We start from the raw sequence: 21933 nt of genomic DNA on the forward strand, positions 1-21933 counted from the left end.
AAAATCTATCCTCACAGGAGAACGACCGTAAGGTGCCCGAGGCAGCAATAGACAATTGGAGACAAGTCGGCTGGAGGCCGATGTTTTGAATCTCTACGCAATTTGAGTGTTCGATCGTCAATAGGAGGCCCTGAACATTACAATTAACTATGAGATTTGCGTCGGATTCTAAAATCTAGACTTACAGGAGAACAACCATAAGGTGCCCGAGGCAGCAATATCCCCATGGAGAGAAGTCGGCTGGAGGACGATGAAAGAAATCTCGACGCAATTTGAGTATTCCATCGTAATTAGGTGGCCCTGAACGTTACAGTTAGCTATCAGTTTCGCGTCGTATTCAAAAATCTAGACTCACAGGAGACGGATCATATGGTTCCCGAGGCACCAATGTCCCCTTGGAGACAACTCGGCTGGTGGACGTTGTATTAAATCTCGACGCAATTTGTGTGTTCCATCGTCATTAGGAGGCCCTGAACGTTACAATTAACTATCAGTTTCGCGTCGGATTCGAAAATCTAGACTCACAGGAGGGCGACCATAAGGTGCACGAGGTAGCAATTTCCCCTTGGAGACAAGTCGGCTAGAGGACGATGTATTGAACCTCGACGCAATTTGAGTGTTCCATCTTCATTAGGAGGCCCAGAACGTTGCAATTAACTATCATTTTTGCGTCGGATTCGAAAATCGAGACACACAAGGGAACGACAATAAGGTGCCCGAGGCAGCAATAGAACCTTGGAGAGAAGTCGGCTGAAGGACGATGTATTGCAACTCGACGCAATTTGAGTGTTCCATCGTCATTAGGGTTAACTATCAGTTTCGCATCGGAATTGAAAATCTAGACTCACAGGAGACGGACCACATGGTGCTCAAGGCAGCAATGTCCCCTTGGAGACAAGTCGGCTCGAGGCCGATGTATTGAATCTCGACGCAATTTGTGTGTTCCATCGTCATTAGGAGGCCCTGATCGTTACAATTAGCAATCAGATTCGCGTCGGATTCGAAAATCTAGACTCACAGGAGAACGACCATAAGGTGCCCGAGGCAGCAAGTCGGCTGGAGGACGATTTATTGAATCTCGACGCAATTTGAATATTCAATCGGCATTAGGAGGCCCTGAACGTAACAATTATCAGTTTTGCGTCGGATTCGTAAATCTAGAATCACAGGAGAACGATCATAAGGTGCCCGAGCCAGCAATAGACCCTTGGAGACAAGTCGGCTGGAGGCCGATGTATTGAATCTCGACGCAATTTTAATGTTCCATCGTCATTAGGAATCCCTGAACGTTGCAATTAACTATCAGTTTTGCGTCGGATTCGAAAATCGAGACACACAAGGGAACGACAATAAGGTGCCCGAGGCAGCAATAGAACCTTGGAGAGAAGTCGGCTGAAGGACGATGTATTGCAACTCGACGCAATTTGAGTGTTCCATCGTCATTAGGATTAACTATCAGTTTCGCATCGGAATTGAAAATCGAGACTCACAGGAGACGGACCACATGGTGCTCAAGGCAGCAATGTCCCCTTGGAGACAAGTCGGCACGAGGTCGATGTATTGAATCTCGACGCAATCTGTGTGTTCCATCGTCATTAGGAGGCCCTGAACGTCACAATTATCAGTATTGCGTCGGATTCGTAAATCTAGAATCAGAGGAGAACGATCATAAGGTGCCCGAGCCATCAATAGACCCTTGGAGACAAGTCGGCTGGAGGCCGATGTATTGAATCTCGACGCAATTTGAGTGTTCAATCGTCATTAGGAGGCCCTGAACATTGCAATTAACTATCAGTTTCGCGTCGGATTCGAAAATCTAGACTCACAGGAGACGGACCACATGGAGCCCGAGGCAGCAATACCCCTTTGAGACAAGTCGCCTGGAGGACGATGTATTGAACCTCGACGCAATTACAGTGTTCCATCGTCATTAGGAGGCCCTGAACGTTACAATTAACTACCAGTTTTTCGTCGGGTTCGAAAATCTAGACTCACAGCAGAACGAACATAAGGGCCCGATGCAGCAATAGACCCTTGGAGACAAGTCGGCTGGAGGCCGATGTATTGAATCTAGACGCAATTTGAGTGTTCCATCGTCATTAGGAGGCCCTGAACGTTGCAATTAACTATCAGTTTTGCGTCGGATTCGAAAATCGAGACTCAACGGAGACGGACCACATGGAGCCCGAGGCAGCAATATCCCCTTGTAGACAATTCGGCTGGAGAACGATGTATTGACTCTCGACGCAATTTAAGTGTTCCATCGTCATTAGGAGACGCTGAACGTTACAATTAACTATCATTTTTGCGTCGCATTCGAAAATCTAGACTCACAGGAGACGGACCATATGGTTCCCGAGGCAGCAATACCCTATGGAGACAAGTTGGCTGGAGGACGATGTATTGGCTCTCGACGCAATTTGAGTGTTCCATCGTCATTAGGAGGCCCTGAACGTTGCAATTAACTATCAGTTTTGCATCGGATTCGAAAATCGAGACTCACAAGGGAACGACAATAAGGTGCCCGAGGCGGCAACAGAACCTTGGAGACAAATCGGCTGAAGGACGATGTATTGAATCTCGACGCAATTTGAGTGTTCCATCGTCATTAGGAGGCCCTGAAAGCTACAATTAACTATCAGTTTCGCATCGGAATCGAAAATCTAGACTCACAGGAGGCGGACAAAATGGTGCGCAATGCAGCAATGTCCCCTTGGAGATAAGTCGGCTGGAGGCCGTTGTATTGGATCCCGACGCAATTTGAGTGTTCCATCGTCATTAGGAGGCCTTGAACTTTACAATTAAGTATCAGTTATGCGTCGGATTCGAAAATCTAGACTCACAGGAGAACGACCATAAGGTGCCCGAGGCAGCAATATCCCCATTGACAGAAGTCGGCTGGAGGACGATGTATTGAATCTTGACGCAATTTGAGTATTCCATCGTCAATAGGAGGCTCTGAACGTTACAATTAACTATCAGCTATGCGTCGGGTTCGAAAATCTAGACTCACTGGAGACGGACCACATGGAGCCCGAGGCAGCAATATCCCCTTGTAGACAAGCCGGCTGGAGGACGATGTATTGACTCTCGACGCAATTTGAGTGTTCCATCGTCATTAGGAGAACCTGAATGTTACAATTAACTATCAGTTTTTCGTCGCAATCGAAAATCTAGACTTATTGGAGACTGACCATAAGGTGCCCGAGGCAGCAATATCCCCTTGGAGACCAGTCCGCTGGAGGACGATGTATTGAATCTCGACGCAATTTGAGTGTTCCATCGTCTTTAGGAGGCCCTGAACGTTACAATTAACTATTAGTTTTGCGTCGGATTCTAAAATCTAGACTCACAGGAGAACGACCATAAGGTGCCCGAGGCAGCAATAGACCTTTGGAGACAAGTAGGTTTGAATGACGATGTATTGATTTTCGAAGCAATTTGAGTTCTCCATCGTCAATACGAGGCGCTGAACGTTGCAAATAACTATCAGTTTTGCGTCGGATTCGTAAATCTAGAAACACAGGAGAACGACCATGAGGTGCCCGAGCCAGCAATAGACCCTTGGAGACAAGTCGGCTGGAGGCCGATGTATTGAATCTCGACGCAATTTGAGTGTTCAATCGTCATTAGGAGGCCCTGAACATTACAATTAACTATCAGTTTCGCTTCGGATTCGAAAATCTAGACCCACAGGAGACGGACCACATGGAGCCTGAGGCAGCAATACCCCTTTGAGACAAGTCGCCTGGAGGACGATGTATTGAATCTCGACGCAATTTGAGTGTTCCATCGTCATTAGGAGGCCCTGAACGTTACAATTAACTACCAGTTTTTCGTCGGGTTCGAAAATCTAGACTCACAGCAGAACGACCATAAGGTGCCCGATGCAGCAATAGACCCTTGGAGACAAGTCGGCTGGAGGCCGATGTATTGAACCTAGACGCAATTTGAGTGTTCCATCGTCATTAGGAGACGCTGAACGTTACAATTAACTATCATTTTTGCGTCGCATTCGAAAATCTAGACTCACAGGAGACGGACCATATGGTGCCCGAGGCAGCAATACCCCTTGGAGACAAGTCAGCTGGAGGACGATGTATTGACTCTCGACGCAATTTGAGTGTTCCATCGTCATTAGGAGGCCCTGAACGTTACAATTAACTATCAGTTTCGCGTCGGAATCGAAAATCTAGACTCACAGGACACGGACGACATGGAGCCAGAGGCAGCAATATCCCCTTGTAGACATGTCGGCTGGAGGACGATGAATTGACTCTCGACGCAAAAAATGGTTCAAATGGCTCTGAGCACTATGGGACTCAACTTCTGAGGTCATTAGTCCCCTAGAACTTAGAACTAGTTAAACCTAACTAACCTAAATACATCACATACATCCATGCCCGAGGCAGGATTCGAACCTGCGACCGTAGCGGTCTTGCGGTTCCAGACTGCAGCGCCGTTAACCGCACGGCCACTTCGGCCGGCGACTCTCGACGCAATTTGAGGGTTCCATCGTCATTAGGAGGCCCGGAACGTTACAATTAACTATCATTTTAGCGTCGAATTCGAAAATCTAGAGTCACAGGACACGGACCACATGGAGCCAGAGGCAGCAATATCCCTTGGAGACAAGTCGGCTCGTGGCCGACGTATTGAACCTAGACGCAATTTGAGTGTTCCATCGTCATTAGGAGGACCTGAACGTTGCAATTAACTATCAGTCTTGCGTCGGATTCGAAAATCGAGACTCACAAGAGAACGACCATAAGGTGCCCGAGGCAGCATTAGACATTTGGAGACAAGTCGGCTGAAGGCCGATGTATTGAATCTCGACCCTATTTGAGTGTTCCATCGTCATTAGGAGAAGCTGAACGTTGCTATTAACTATCAGTTATGGGTCGGATTCGAAAATCTAGACCCACAGGAGAACGACCATAGGGTGCCCGAGGCAGCAATACACCCTTTGAGATAAGTCGCCTGGAGGCCGATGTATTGAATCTCGACGCAATTTGAGTGTTCCGTCGTCATTAGGAGGCACTGAACGTTACAATTAATTATCATTTTTGCGTCGGATTCGAAAATCTAGACTCACAATAGTCGGACCATATGGTGCCCGAGGCAGCAATACCATATGGAGAGAAGTCGGCTGGAGGACGATGTATTGAATCTCGACGCAATTTGAGTATTCCATCGTCAATAGGAGGCCCTGAACGTTACAATTAACTATCAGTTTTGCGTCGGACTCGAGAATCTAGACTCAGAGGAGAACGACCATAAGGTGCCCGAGGCAGCAATAGACACTTAGAGACAAATCGGCTGGAAGCCGATGTATTGAATCTCGCCGCAATTTGAGTGTTCCATCGTCATTAGGAGGCCCAGAACGTTACAATGAACTATCAGTTTCGCATCGGAATCGAAAATCTAGACTCACAGGAGACGGCCCATATGGTGCCCGAGGCAGTAATGTCCCCTTGGACACAAGTCGGCTGGAGGACGATGTAATGAATCTCGACGCAATTTGTGTGTTCCATCGTCTTTACTAGGCCCTGAACGTTACAATTAACTATTAGTTTTGCGTCGGATTCTAAAATCTAGACCCACAGGAGAACGACCATAGGGTGCCCGAGGCAGCAATACACCCTTTGAGATAAGTCGCCTGGAGGCCGATGTATTGAATCTCGACGCAATTTGAGTGTTCCGTCGTCATTAGGAGGCACTGAACGTTACAATTAACTATCAGTTTCGCGTCGGATTCGAAAATCTAGACTCACAGGACACGGACCACATGGAGCCAGAGGCAGCAATATCCCCTTGTAGACAAGTCGGCTGGAGGACGATGTATTGACTCTCGACTCAATTTGAGTGTTCCATCGTCATTAGGAGGCGCTGAACGTTACAATTAACAATCATTTTTTCGTCGGATTCTAAAATCTAGACTCACAGGATATGGACTATATGGTGCCCGAGGCTGCAATACTCCTTTTAGACAAGTCGGCTGGAGGACGATGTATTGAACCGCGACGCAATTTGAGTGTCCCATCGTTATTAGGAGGCCCTGAACGTTACAATTAACTATCAGATTCGCATCGGAATCGAAAATCTAGACTCACAGGAGACGTACCATATGGTGCCCGAGGCAGCAATGTCCCCTTGGAGACAAGTCGGCTGGAGGCCGATGTATTGAATCTCCACGCAATTTGAGTGTTCCATCGTCATTAGGAGGGCTTGAACGTTACAATTAACTATCAGTTTTGCGTCGGATTCTAAAATCTAGACTCACAGGAGAACGACCCTAAGGTGCCCAAACCAGCAATAGACCGTTGGAGACAAGTCGGCTGAAGGACGATGTATTGAATCTCGTCGCAATTTGAGTGTTCCATCGTTATTAGGAGGCCCTGAACGTTACAATTAACTATCAGTTTCGCATCGGAATCGAAAATCTAGATTCACAGGAGACGGACCATATGGTGCCCGAGGCAGCAATGTCCCCTTGGAGACAAGTCGGCTGGAGGCCGATGTATTGAATCTCCACGCAATTTGAGTGTTCCATCGTCATTAGGAGGGCTTGAACGTTACAATTAAGTATCAGTTTTGCTTCGGATTCTAAATTCTAGACTCACAGGAGAACGACCATAAGGTGCCGGAGCCAGCAATAGACCGTTGGAGACAAGTCGGCTGAAGGACGATGTATTGAACCTCGACGCAATTTGAGTGTTCCATCGTCATTAGGAGAACCTGAATGTTACAATTAACTATCAGTTTTTCGTCGCCAACGAAAAATCTAGACTTACTGGTGACTGACCATAAGGTGCCCGAGGCAGCAATATCCCCTTGGAGACCAGTCCGCTGGAGGACGATGTATTGAATCTCGACGCAATTTGAGTGTTCCATCGTCTTTAGGAGGCCCTGAACGTTACAATTAACTATTAGTTTTGCGTCGGATTCTGAAATCTAGACTCACAGGAGAACGACCATAAGGTGCCCGAGGCAGCAATAGACCTGTGGAGACAAGTAGGTTTGAATGACGATGTATTGCTTTTCGAAGCAATTTGAGTGCTCCATCGTCAATATGAGGCGCTGAACGTTGCAAATAACTATCAGTTTTGCGTCGGATTCGTAAATCTAGAATCACAGGAGAACGACCATGAGGTGCCCGAGCCAGCAATAGACCCTTGGAGACAAGTCGGCTGGAGGCAGATGTATTGAATCTCGACGCAATTTGAGTGTTCAATCGTCATTAGGAGGCCCTGAACATTACAATTAACTATCAGTTTCGCGTCGGATTCGAAAATCTAGACTCACAGGAGACGGACCACATGGAGCCCGAGGCAGCAATACCCCTTTGAGACAAGTCGCCTTGAGGACGATGTATTGAATCTCGACGCAATTTGAGTGTTCCATCGTCATTAGGAGGCCCTGAACGTTTCAATTAACTACCAGTTTTTCGTCGGGTTCGAAAATCTAGACTCACAGCAGAACGACCATAAGGTGCACGATGCAGCAAACGACCCTTGGAGACAAGTCGCCTGGAGGCCGATGTATTGAACCTAGACGCAATTTGAGTGTTCCATCGTCATTAGGAGACGCTGAACGTTACAATTAACTATCATTTTTGCGTCGCATTCGAAAATCTAGACTCACAGGAGACGGACCATATGGTGCCCGAGGCAGCAATACCCCTTGGAGACAAGTCGGCTGGAGGACGATGTATTGACTCTCGACGCAATTTGAGTGTTCCATCGTCATTAGCAGGCCCTGAACGTTACAACTAACTATCAGTTTCGCGTCGGAATCGAAAATCTAGACTCACAGGACACGGACCACATGGAGCCAGAGGCAGCAATATCCCCTTGTAGACATGTCGGCTGGAGGACGATGTATTGACTCTCGACGCAATTTGAGGGTTCCATCGTCATTAGGAGGCCCTGAACGTTACAATTAACTATCATTTTAGCGTCGAATTCGAAAATCTAGAGTCACAGGACACGGACCACATGGAGCCAGAGGCAGCAATATCCCTTTGAGACAAGTCGGCTCGAGGCCGACGTATTGAACCTAGACGCAATTTGAGTGTTCCATCGTCGTTAGGAGGACCTGAACGTTGCAATTAACTATCAGTCTTGCGTCGGATTCGAAAATCGAGACTCACAGGAGAACGACCATAAGGTGCCCGAGGCAGCATTAGACATTTGGAGACAAGTCGGCTGGAGGCCGATGTATTGAATCTCGACCCTATTTGAGTGTCCCATCGTCATTAGGAGGCGCTGAACGTTGCAATTAACTATCAGTTATGGGTCGGATTCGAAAATCTAGACCCACAGGAGAACGACCATAAGGTGCCCGAGGCAGCATTAGACATTTGGAGACAAGTCGGCTGGAGGCCGATGTATTGAACCTAGACGCAATTTGAGTGTTCCATCGTCATTAGGAGACGCTGAACGTTACAATTAACTATCATTTTTGCGTCGCATTCGAAAATCTAGAATCACAGGAGACGGACCATATGGTGCCCGAGGCAGCAATACCCCTTGGAGACAAGTCGGCTGGAGGACGATGTATTGACTCTCGACGCAATTTGAGTGTTCCATCGTCATTAGGAGGCCCTGAACGTTACAACTAACTATCAGTTTCGCGTCGGAATCGAAAATCTAGACTCACAGGACACGGACCACATGGAGCCAGAGGCAGCAATATCCCCTTGTAGACATGTCGGCTGGAGGACGATGTATTGACTCTCGACGCAATTTGAGGGTTCCATCGTCATTAGGAGGCCCTGAACGTTACAATTAACTATCATTTTAGCGTCGAATTCGAAAATCTAGAGTCACAGGACACGGACCACATGGAGCCAGAGGCAGCAATATCCCTTGGAGACAAGTCGGCTCGAGGCCGACGTATTGAACCTAGACGCAATTTGAGTGTTCCATCGTCGTTAGGAGGACCTGAACGTTGCAATTAACTATCAGTCTTGCGTCGGATTCGAAAATCGAGACTCACAAGAGAACGACCATAAGGTGCCCGAGGCAGCATTAGACATTTGGAGACAAGTCGGCTGGAGGCCGATGTATTGAATCTCGACGCAATTTGAGTGTTCCGTCGTCATTAGGAGGCCCTGAACGTTACAATTAACTATCAGTTTCGCGTCGGATTCGAAAATCTAGACTCACAGGACACGGACCACATGGAGCCAGAGGCAGCAATATCCCCTAGTAGACAAGTCGGCTGGAGGACGATGTTTTACTCTCGACGCAATTTGAGTGTTCCATCGTCATTAGGAGGCGCTGAACGTTACAATTAATTATCATTTTTGCGTCGGATTCGAAAATCTAGACTAACAGGAGTCGGACCATATGGTGCCCGAGGCAGCGATACCATATGGAGAGAAGTCGGCTGGAGGACGATGTATTGAATCTCGACGCAATTTGAGTATTTCATCGTCAATAGGAGGCCCTGAACGTTACAATTAACTATCAGTTTTGCGTCGGACTCGAGAATCTAGACTCACAGGAGAACGACCATAAGGTGCCCGAGGCAGCAATAGACCCTTAGAGACAAGTCGGCTGGAAGCCGATGTATTGAATCTCGCCGCAATTTGAGTGTTCCATCGTCATTAGGAGGCCCTGACCGTTACAATGAACTATCAGTTTCGCATCGGAATCGAAAATCTAGACTCACAGGAGACGGACCATATGGTGCCCGAGGCAGTAATGTCCCCTTGGACACAAGTCCGCTGGAGGACGATGTAATGAATCTCGACGCAATTTGTGTGTTCCATCGTCTTTAGGAGGCCCTGAACGTTACAATTAACTATTAGTTTTGCGTCGGATTCTAAAATCTAGACTCACAGGAGAACGACCATAAGGTGCCCGAGGCAGCAATAGACCTTTGGAGACAAGTAGGTTTGAATGACGATGTATTGCTTCTCGAAGCAATTTGAGTGTTCCATCGTCATTACGAGGCGCTGAACGTTGCAAGTAACTATCAGTTATGCGTCGGCTTCAAAAAATCTAGACTCACAGGAGAACGACCATAAGGTGCTCGAGGCAGCAATACACCCTTGGAGACAAGTCGGCTGGAGGCCGATGTATTGAATCTCGACGCGATTTGATTGTTCCATCGTCTTTTGGAGGCCCTGAACGTTACAATTAACTATCAGTTTCGCGTCGGATTCGAAAATCTAGACTCACAGGACACGGACCACATGGAGCCAGAGGTAGCAATATCCCCTTGTAGACAAGTCGGCTGGAGGACGATGTATTGACTCTCGACACAATTTGAGTGTTCCATCGTCATTAGGAGGCGCTGAACGTTACAATTAACTATCATTTTTTCGTCGGATTCGAAAATCTAGACTCACAGGAGACGGACCATATGGTGCCCTAGGCAGCAATACTCCTTGGAGACAAGTCGGCTGGAGGACGATGTATTGAACCGCGACGCAATTTGAGTGTCCTATCGTTATTCGGAGGCCCTGAACGTTACAATTAACTATCAGATTCGCATCGGAATCGAAAATCTAGACTCAAAGGAGACGGATCATATGGTGCCCGATGCAGCAATGTCCCCTTGGAGACAAGTCGGCTGGAGGCCGATGTATTGAATCTCCACGCAATTTGAGTGTTCCATCGTCATTAGGAGGGCTTGAACGTTACAATTAACTATCAGTTTTGCGTCGGATTCTAAAATCTAGACTCACAGGAGATCGACCCTAAGGTGCCCGAGCCAGCAATAGACCGTTGGAGACAAGTCGGCTGAAGGACGATGTATTGCATCTCGTCGCAATTAGAGTCTTCCATCGTTATTAGGAGGCCCTGAACGTTACAATTAACTATCAGTTTCGCATCGGAATCGAAAATCTAGACTCACAGGAGACGGAACATATGGTGCCCGAGGCAGCAATGTCCCCTTGGAGACAAGTCGTCTGGAGGCCGATGTATTGAATCTCCACGCAATTAGAGTGTTCCATCGTCATTAGGAGAGCTTGAACGTTATAATTAAGTATCAGTTTTGCTTTGGATTCTAAATTCTAGACTCACAGGAGAACGACCATAAGGTGCCGGAGCCAGCAATATACCGTTGGAGACAAGTCGGCTGAAGGACGATGTATTGAATCTCGACGCAATTGGATTGTTCCATCGTCATTAGGAGGCCCTGAACCTTACAGTTAACTATCATTTTAGCGTCGTATTCGAAAATCTAGTCTTACAGGAGACGGAAGATATGGTGCCCGATGCAGCAATACCTATTGGAGACAAGTCTGCAGGGGGACGATGTATTGAACCTCGTCGCAATTTGAGTGTTCCATCGTCATTAGGTATCCCCTGAACGTTGCAATTAACTATCAGTTTTGCGTCGGATTAGAAAATCGAGACTCACAAGAGAACGATCATAAGGTGCCCGAGGCACCAATAGACCCTAGGAGACAAGTCGGCTGGAGGCCGATGTATTGAATCTCCACGCAATTTGAGTGTTCCATCGTCATTAGGAGGGCTTGAACGTTATAATTAAGTATCAGTTTTGCTTTGGATTCTAAATTCTAGACTCACAAGAGAACGACGATATGTGCCCGAGGCAGCAATAGACCCTTGTAGACAAGTCGGCTGGAAGACGATGTATTGAATCTCGACGCAATTTGAGTGTTCTATCGTCATTAGGAGGCCCTGAATGTTACAATTAACTTTCAGTTTTTCGTCGGAATCGAAAATTTAGACTCACTGGAGACGGACCATAAGGTGCCCGAGGCTGCAATATCACCTTGGAGACAAGTCCGCTGGAGGACGATGTATTGAATCGCGACGCAATCTGAGTGCCCCATCGTCATTAGGAGGCCCTGAACATTACAATTAACTATCAGTTTTGCGACGGATTCGAAAATGTAGAATCAACGGAGACGGACCATGTGGTGCCCGAGGCAGCGATATGCCCTTGGAGACAAGTCGGCTGGAGGACGATGTATTGAATCTCGACGCAATTTGAATGTTTCATCGTCATTAGGAGGCCCTAACCTTTGCAATTAACTATCAGTTATGCGTCGGATTCGAAAATCTAGACTCACAGGAGAACGACCACAAGGTCCCCGAGGCAGCAATAGACATTTGGAGACAGTCGGCTGGAGGTCGATGTATTGAATCTCGACGCAATTTGAGTGTTCCATCGTCAATAGGAGGCCCTGAATGTTACAATTAACTTTCAGTTTTTCGTCGGAATCGAAAATTTAGACTCACTGGAGACGGACCATAAGGTGCCCGAGGCTGCAATATCACCTTGGAGACAAGTCCGCTGGAGGACGATGTATTGAATCGCGACGCAATGTGAGTGCCCCATCGTCATTAGGAGGCCCTGAACATTACAATTAACTATCAGTTTTGCGACGGATTCGAAAATGTAGAATCAACGGAGACGGACCATGTGGTGCCCGAGGCACCGTTATGCCCTTGGGGACAAGTCGGCTGGAGGCCGATGTATTGAATCTCGACGCTATGTGAGTGTTCCATCATCATTAGGAGGCGCTGAACGTTACTATCATTTTTGCGTCGGATTCGAAAATCTAGACTCACAGGAGTCGGACCATATGGTGCCCGAGGCAGCAATACCCCTTGGAGACAAGTCGGCTGGAGAACGATGTATTGACGCTCGACGCAATTTGAGTAATCCATCGTCATTAGGAGTCCCTGAACGTTACAATTAACTTTCCGTTTTGCGTCGGGTTCGAAAATCTAGACTCACAGGAGAGAGATCATAAGGTGCCCGAAGCAGCAATAGAAACTTGGAGACAAGTCGGCTGCAGGACGATATATTGAATCTCGACGCAATTTGAGTGTTCCATCGTCATTAAGAGGCCTGAACGTTGCAATTAACTATCAGTTTTGCGTCCGATTCGAAAATCGAGACTCACAGGAGCACGACCATAAGGTGCCCGAGGCAGCAATAGAACCTTGGAGACAAGTCGGCTGAAGGACGATGTATTGAATCTCGACGCAATTTGAGTGTTCCATCGTCATTAGGAGGCCCTGAACGTTACAATTCACTATCAGTTTTGCGTCGGATTCTAAAATCTAGACTCACACTAGAACGACCCTAAGGTGCCCGTGCCAGCAATAGACCGTTGGAGACAAGTCGGCTGATGGACGATGTATTGAATCTCGACGCAATTGGAGTGTTCCATCGTCATTAGGAGGCGCCGAACGTTACAATTAACTATCATTTTTTCGTCGGATTCGAAAATCTAGACTCACAGGAGACGGACCATATGGTGCCCGAGGCAGCAATACTCCTTGGAGACAAGTCGGCTGGAGGATGATGGATTGAACCGCGACGCAATTTGAGTGTCCCATCGTTATTAGGAGGCCCTGAACGTTACAATTAACTATCAGTTTCGCATCGGAATCGAAAATCTAGACTCACAGGAGACGGACCATATGGTGCCCGAGGCAGCAATGTCCCCTTGGAGACAAGTCGGCTGGAGGCCGATGTATTGAATCTCCACGCAATTTGAGTGTTCCATCGTCATTAGGAGGGCTTGAACGTTACAATTAAGTATCAGTTTTGCTTCGAATTCTAAATTCTAGACTCACTGGAGACCGACCATAAGGTTCCGGAGCCAGCAATAGACCGTTGGAGACAAGTCGGCTGAAGGACGATGTATTGAATCTCGACGCAATTGGAGTGTTCCATCGTCATTAGGAGGCCCTGAACCTTACAATTAACTATCAGTTTCGCGTCGGATTTAAAAATCTAGACACACAGGAGACGGACCACATGGGGCCCGAGGCAGCAATATCCCATTGTAGACAAGTCGGCTGCAGGACGATGTATTGATTCTCGACGCAATTTGAGTGTTCCATCGTCATTAGGAGGCCCTGAACGTTACAATTAACTCTCATTTTAGCGTCGTATTCGAAAATCTAGACTCACGGGAGACGGAAGATATGGTGCCCGATGCAGCAATACCCATTGCAGACAAGTCTGCAGGAGGACGATGTATTGAACCTCGTCGCAATTTGAGTGTTCCATCGTCATTAGGAGGCCCTGAACGTTGCAATTAACTATCAGTTTTGCGTCGGATTCGAAAATCGAGACTCACAAGAGAACGACCATAAGGTCCCCGTGGCAGCAATAGAAACATCGAGACAAGTCGGCTGAAAGACGATGTATTGAATCTCGACGCAATTTGAATTTTCTATCGTTATTAGGAGGCCCTGAACGTTACAATTAACTATCAGTTTTGCGTCGGATTCGAAATTCTAGACTCACAGGAGAACGACCATAAGGTGCCTGAGGAAGCAATAGACTCTTGGAGATAAGTCGCATTGAGGCCGATGTATTGAATCTCGACGCAATTTGATTGTTCCATCGTCATTAGGAGGCCCTGAACGTTACAATTAACTATCAGTTTTGCGTCGGATTCGAAAATCGAGACTCACAGGAGAACGACCATAAGGGGCCCGAGGCAGCAATAGAACCTTGGAGACAAGTCGGCTGAAGGCAGATGTATTGAATCTCGTCGCAATTTGAGTGTTCCATCGTTATTAGGAGGCCCTCAACGTTACAATTAACTATCAGTTTCGCATCGGAATCGAAAATCTAGACTCACAGGAGACAGACCATATGGTGCCCGAGGCAGCAATGTTCCCTTGGAGACAAGTCGGCTGGAGGCCGATGTATTGAATCTCCACGCAATTTGAGTGTTCCTTCGTCATTAGGAGGGCTTGAACGTTACAATTAAGTATCAGTTTTGCTTCGGATTCTAAAATCTAGACTCACAGGAGAACGAACATATGGTGCCGGAGCCAGCAATTGACCGTTGGAGACAAGTCGGCTGAAGGACGATGTATTGAAACTCGACGCAATTGGTGTGTTCCATCGTCATTTGGAGGCCCTGAACCTTACAGTTAACTCTCAGTTTCGCGTCGGATTTAAAAATCTAGACACACAGGAGACGGACCACATGGAGCCCGAAGCAGCAATATCAACTTGTAGACAAGTCGGCTGGAGGACGATGTACTGATTCTCGACGCAATTTTAGTGTTCCATCGTCATTAGGAGGCCCTGAACGTTACAATTAAATATCATTTTCGCGTCGTATTCGAAAATCTAGACTCACTGGAGACGGACCATAAGGTGCCCGAGGCTGCAATATCACCTTGGAGACATGTCCGCTGGAGGACGATGTATTGAATCGCGACGCAATCTGAGTGCCCCATCGTCATTAGGAGGCCCTGAACATTACAATTAACTATCGGTTTTGCGCCGGATTCGAAAATGTAGAATCAAATGAGACGGACCATGTGGTGCCCGAGGCAGCGATATGCCCTTGGAGACAAGTCGGCTGGAAGACGATGTATTGAATCTCGACGCAATTTGAATGTTTCATCGTCATTAGGAGGCCCTAACCTTTACTATTAACTATCAGTTATGCGTCGGATTCGAAAATCTAGACTCACAGGAGAACGACCACAAGGTCCTCGAGGCAGCAATAGACATTTGGAGACAAGTCGGCTGGAGGACGATGTATTGAATCTCGACGCAATTTGAGTGTTCCATCGTCAATAGGAGGCCCTGAATGTTACAATTAACTATCAGTTTTTCGTCGGAATCCAAAATCTAGACTCAATGGAGACGGACCATAAGGTGCCCAAGGCAGCAATATCCACTTGGGGACCAGTCCGCTCGAGGACGATGTATTGAATCGCGACGCAATTTGAGTGCCCCATCGTCATTAGGAGGCCCTGAACGTTACAATTAACTATCAGTTTTGCGTCGGATTCGAAAATGTAGAATCAACGGAGACGGACCATGTGGTGCCCGAGGCACCGTTATGCCCTTGGGGTCAAGTCGGCGGGAGGCCGATGTATTGAATCTCGACGCTATGTGAGCGTTCCATCGTCATTAGGAGGCGCTGAACGTTACTATCATTTTTGCGTCGGATTCGAAAATCTAGACTCACAGGAGTCGGACCATATGGTGCCCGAGGCAGCAATACCCCTTGGAGACAAGTCGGCTGGAGAACGATGTATTGACGCTCGACGCAATTTGAGTGTTCCATCGTCATTAGGAAGCCCTGAACGTTACAAATAACAATCAGTTTCGCGTCGGATTCGTAAATCTGGACTCACAGGAGAACGACCATAAGGTGCCCGAGGCAGCATTATGCCCATGGAGAGAAGTCGGCTGGAGGACGATGTATTGAATCTCGACGCAATTTGAGAAATCCATCGTCATTAGGAGTCCCTGAACGTTACAATTAACTTTCCGTTTTGCGTTGGGTTCGAAAATCTAGACTCACTGGAGAAAGATCATAAGGTGCCCGAGGCAGCAATAGAAGCTTGGAGACAAGTCGGCTGCAGGACGATATATTGAATCTCGACGCAATTTGAGTGTTCCATCGTTATTAGGAGGCCCTGAACGTTACAATTAACTATCAGTGTCGCATCGGAATCGAAAATCTAGACTCACGGGAGACGGACCATTTGGTGCCCGAGGCAGCATTGTCGGCACAAGTCGGCTCGTGGCCGCTGTATTGAATCTCGACGCAATTTGAGTGTTCCATTGTCATTAGGAGGCCCTGTGCGTTACAATTAACTATCGGTTTTGCGTCGGATTCGAGAATCTAGACTCACAGCAGAACGACCATAAGGTGTTCGAGGTAGCAATAGACTCTTGGAGTCAAGTCGGCTGAAGGACGATGTATTGAATCTTGACGCAATTTGAGTGATCCATCGTCAATAGGAGGCCCTGAATATTACAATTAACTATCAGTTTCGCGTCGGATTCGAACATCTAGACTCACAGGGGAACGGCCATAAGGTGCCCGAGGCAGCAATAGATCCTTGGAGACAAGTCGGCTGGAGGACGATGTATTGAATCTCGACGCAATTTGAGTGTTGCATCGTCATTAGGAAGCCCTGATCGTTACAATTAACAAACATTTTCGCGTCGGATTCGAAAATCTAGTTTCACAGGTGAACGACGATAAGGAACCCGAGGCAGCATTATCCCCATGGAGAGAAGTCGGCTGGAGGACGATATATTGAATCTCGACCCAATTTGAGTATTCCATCGTCATTAGGAGGCCCTGAACGTTACAATTAACTATCGGTTTTGAGTCGGATTCGAAAATCTAGACTCACTGGAGATCGATCATAAGGTGCCCGAGGCAGCAATAGACCCTTGGAGACAAGTCAGTTGGCGGACGATGTATTTAACCTCGACGCAATTTGAGCGTTACATCGTCATTAGGAGGCCCTGAACGTTGCAATTAACTATCAGTTTTGCGTCGGATTCGAAAATCGAGACTCACAAGAGAACGACCATAAGGTGCCCGAGGCAGCAATAGAAACATCGAGACAAGTCGGCTGAAAGACGATGTATTGAATCTCGACGCAATTTGAATGTTCTATCGTTATTAGGAGGCCCTGAACGTTACAATTAACTATCAGTTTTGCGTCGGATTCGAAATTCTAGACTCACAGGAGAACGACCATAAGGTGCCTGAGGAAGCAATAGACTCTTGGAGATAAGTCGCATTGAGGCCGATGTATTGAATCTCGATGCAATTTGATTGTTCCATCGTCATTAGGAGGCCCTGAACGTTACAATTAACTATCAGTTTTGCGTCGGATTCGAAAATCGAGACTCACAGGAGAACGACCATAAGGTGCCCGAGGCAGCAATAGAACCTTGGAGACAAGTCGGCTGAAGGCAGATGTATTGAATCTCGACGCAATTTGAGTGTTCCATCGTCATTAGGAGGCCCCGAACGTTACAATTAACTATCAGTGTTGCTTCGGATTCGAAAATCTAGTCTCACAGGAGAACGACCATAAGGTGTCCGAGGCAGCAATAGACTCTTGGAGACAAGTCGGCTGAAGGACGATGTATTGAATCTGGAACCAATTTGATTGTTCCATCGTCATTAGGTGGCCCTGAACGTTACAATTAACTATGAGTTTTGCGTCGGATTCTAAAATCTAGACTAACAGGAGGACGACCCTAAGGTGCCCGAGCCAGCAATAGACCGTTGGAGACAAGTCGGCTGAAGGACGATGTATTGAATCTCGTCGCAATTTGAGTGTTCCATCGTTATTAGGAGGCCCTCAACGTTACAATTAACTATCAGTTTCGCATCGGAATCGAAAATCTAGACTCACAGGAGACAGACCATATGGTGCCCGAGGCAGCAATGTTCCCTTGGAGACAAGTCGGCTGGAGGCCGATGTATTGAATCTCCACGCAATTTGAGTGTTCCTTCGTCATTAGGAGGGCTTGAACGTTACAATTAAGTATCAGTTTTGCTTCGGATTCTAAAATCTAGACTCACAGGAGAACGACCATATGGTGCCGGAGCCAGCAATTGACCGTTGGAGACAAGTCGGCTGAAGGACGATGTATTGAATCTCGACGCAATTGGAGTGTTCCATCGTCATTTGGAGGCCCTGAACCTTACAGTTAACTCTCAGTTTCGCGTCGGATTTAAAAATCTAGACACACAGGAGACGGACCACATGGAGCCCGAAGCAGCAATATCAACTTGTAGACAAGTCGGCTGGAGGACGATGTACTGATTCTCGACGCAATTTTAGTGTTCCATCGTCATTAGGAGGCCCTGAACGTTACAATTAAATATCATTTTCGCGTCGTATTCGAAAATCTAGACTCACGGGAGACGGACCATAAGGTGCCCGAGGCTGCAATATCACCTTGGAGACATGTCCGCTGGAGGACGATGTATTGAATCGCGACGCAATCTGAGTGCCCCATCGTCATTAGGAGGCCCTGAACATTACAATTAACTATCGGTTTTCCGCCGGATTCGAAAATGTAGAATCAAATGAGACGGGCCATGTGGTGCCCGAGGCAGCGATATGCCCTTGGAGACAAGTCGGCTGGAGGACGATGTATTGAATCTCGACGCAATTTGAATGTTTCATCGTCATTAGGAGGCCCTAACCTTTACTATTAACTATCAGTTATGCGTCGGATTCGAAAATCTAGACTCACAGGAGAACGACCACAAGGTCCTCGAGGCAGCAATAGACAATTGGAGACAAGTCGGCTGGAGAACGATGTATTGACTCTCGACGCAATTTGAGTGTTCCATCGTCATTAGGAAGCCCTGAACGTTACAAATAACAATCAGTTTCGCGTCGGATTCGTAAATCTGGACTCACAGGAGAACGACCATAAGGTGCCCGAGGCAGCATTATGCCCATGGAGAGAAGTCGGCTGGAGGACGATGTATTGAATCTCGGCGCAATTTTAGTAATCCATCGTCATTAGGAGTCCCTGAACGTTACAATTAACTTTCCGTTTGGCGTCGGGTTCGAAAATCTAGACTCACAGGAGAAAGATTATAAGGTGCCCGAGGCAGCAATAGAAGCTTGGAGACAAGTCGGCTGCAGGACGATATATTGAATCTCGACGCAATTTGAGTGTTCCATCGTTATTAGGAGGCCTGAACGTTACAATTAACTATCAGTTTCGCATCGGAATCGAAAATCTAGACTCACAGGAGACGGACCATTTGGTGCCCGAGGCAGCATTGTCGGCACAAGTCGGCTCGTGGCCGCTGTATTGAATCTCGACGCAATTTGAGTGTTCCATTGTCATTAGGAGGCCCTGTGCGTTACAATTAACTATCGGTTTTGCGTCGGATTCGAGAATCTAGACTCACAGGAGAACGACCATAAGGTGTCCGAGGCAGCAATAGACTCTTGGAGTCAAGTCGGCTGAAGGACGATGTATTGAATCTCGACGCAATTTGAGCGAACCATCGTCATTAGGAGGCGCTGAGCGTTACAATTAACTATCAGTTATGCGTCGGATTCGAAAATCTAGTTTCACAGGTGAACGACCATAAGGAACCCGAGGCAGCATTATCCCCATGGAGAGAAGTCGGCTGGAGGACGATATATTGAATATCGACCCAATTTGAGTATTCCATCGTCATTAGGAGGCCCTGAACGTTACAATTAACTATCGGTTTTGAGTCGGATTCGAAAATCTAGACTCACTGGAGATCGATCATAAGGTGCCCGAGGCAGCAATAGACCCTTGGAGACAAGTCAGTTGGAGGACGATGTATTTAACCTCGACGCAATTTGAGCGTTACATCGTCATTAGGAGGCCCTGAACGTTGCAATTAACTATCAGTTTTGCGTCGAATTCGAAAATCGAGAATCACAGGAGAACGACCATAAGGTGTCCGAGGCAGCAATAGACTCTTGGAGACAAGTCGGCTGAAGGACGATGTATTGATTCTCGACCCATTTTGATTGTTCCATCGTCATTAGGAGGCCCTGAACGTTACAATTAACTATCAGTTTTGCGTCGGATTCTAAAATCTAGACTAACAGGAGAACGACCATAAAGTGCCCGAGGCAGCAATAGAACGTTGGAGACAAGTCGGCTGAAGGACGATGTATTGAATCTCGACGCAATTTGAGTGTTCCTTCGTCATTACGAAGCCCTGAACTTTACAATTAACTATCAGTTTTGCGTCTAATTCGAAAATCGAGACTCACAGGAGAACGACCCTAAGGTGCCCGAGCCAGCAATAGACCGTTGGAGACAAGTCGGCTGAAGGACGATGTATTGAATCTCGACGCAATTGGAGTGTTCCATCGTCATTAGGAGGCCCTGAACCTTACAATTAACTCTCAGTTTCGCGTCGGATTTAAAAATCTAGACACACAGGAGACGGACCACATGGAGCCCGAAGCAGAAATATCCCCTTGTAGACAAGTCGGCTGTAGGACGATGTATTGATTCTCAACGCAATTTGAGTGTTCCATCGTCATTAGGAGGCCCTGAACGTTACAAATAAATATCATTTTAGCGTCGTATTCGAAAATCTAGACTCACAGGAGTCGGAAGATATGGTGCCCGATGCAGCAATAACCATTGGAGACATTTCTGCAGGATGACGATGTATTGAACCTCGTCGCAATTTGAGTGTTCCATCGTCATTAGGAGGCCCTGAACGTTGCAATTAACTATCAGTTTTGCGTCGAATTCGAAAATCGAGAATCACAGGAGAACGACCATAATGTGCCCGAGGCCGCAATAGAACCTTGGAGACAAGTCGGCCCGAGGCCGATGTATTGAATCTCGACGATATTTGAGTGTTCCATCGTCATTAGGAGACGTTGAAATTTACAATTAACCATCATTTTTGCGTCGGATTCGAAAATCTAGGCTCACAGGAGGCGGACCATATGGTGCAAGAGGCAGCGATACCCCTCGGAGACAATTCAGCTGGAGAACGATGTTTCAGCCTCGACGCAATTTGAGTGTTCCATCGTCATTAAGAACCCTGAACGTTGCAATTAACTATCAGTTTTGCGTCGGATTCGAAAATCGAGACTCACAGGAGAACGACCATAAGATGCCCGAGGCAGCAATAGAACCTTGGAGACAAGTCGGCTGAAGGACGATGTATTGAATCTCGACGCAATTTGAGTGTTCCATCGTCATTAGGAGGCCCCGAACGTTGCAATTAATTAGCAGTTATGGGTTGGATTCGAAAATCTAGACTCACCGGAGAACGACCTAAAGGTGCCCGAGGCAGCAATAGCCCCTTGGAGACAAGTCGAATGGAGGCCGATGTATTGAATCTCGACGCAATTTGAGTGTTCCATCGTCATTGGGAGGCGCTGAACGTTGCAATTAACTATCAGTTATGGATCGTATTCGAAAATCTAGACTTACAGGAGAACGACCATAAGGTGCCCGAGGCAGCAATAGACCCTTGGAGACAAGTCGGCTGGAGGCCGAGGGATTGAATCTCGACGCAATTTGAGTGTTCCATCGTCATTAGGAGGCGCTGAACGTTGCAATTAACTATCATTTTTGCGTCGGATTCGAAAATCTAGACTCACAGGAGACGGACCACATGGAGACCGAGGCAGCCATATCCCCTTGTAGACAAGT

Source organism: Schistocerca americana, chromosome 1 (genome assembly GCF_021461395.2).
Source record: "Schistocerca americana isolate TAMUIC-IGC-003095 chromosome 1, iqSchAmer2.1, whole genome shotgun sequence".
In the NCBI taxonomy this organism is placed as follows: Eukaryota; Metazoa; Arthropoda; class Insecta; order Orthoptera; family Acrididae; genus Schistocerca; species Schistocerca americana.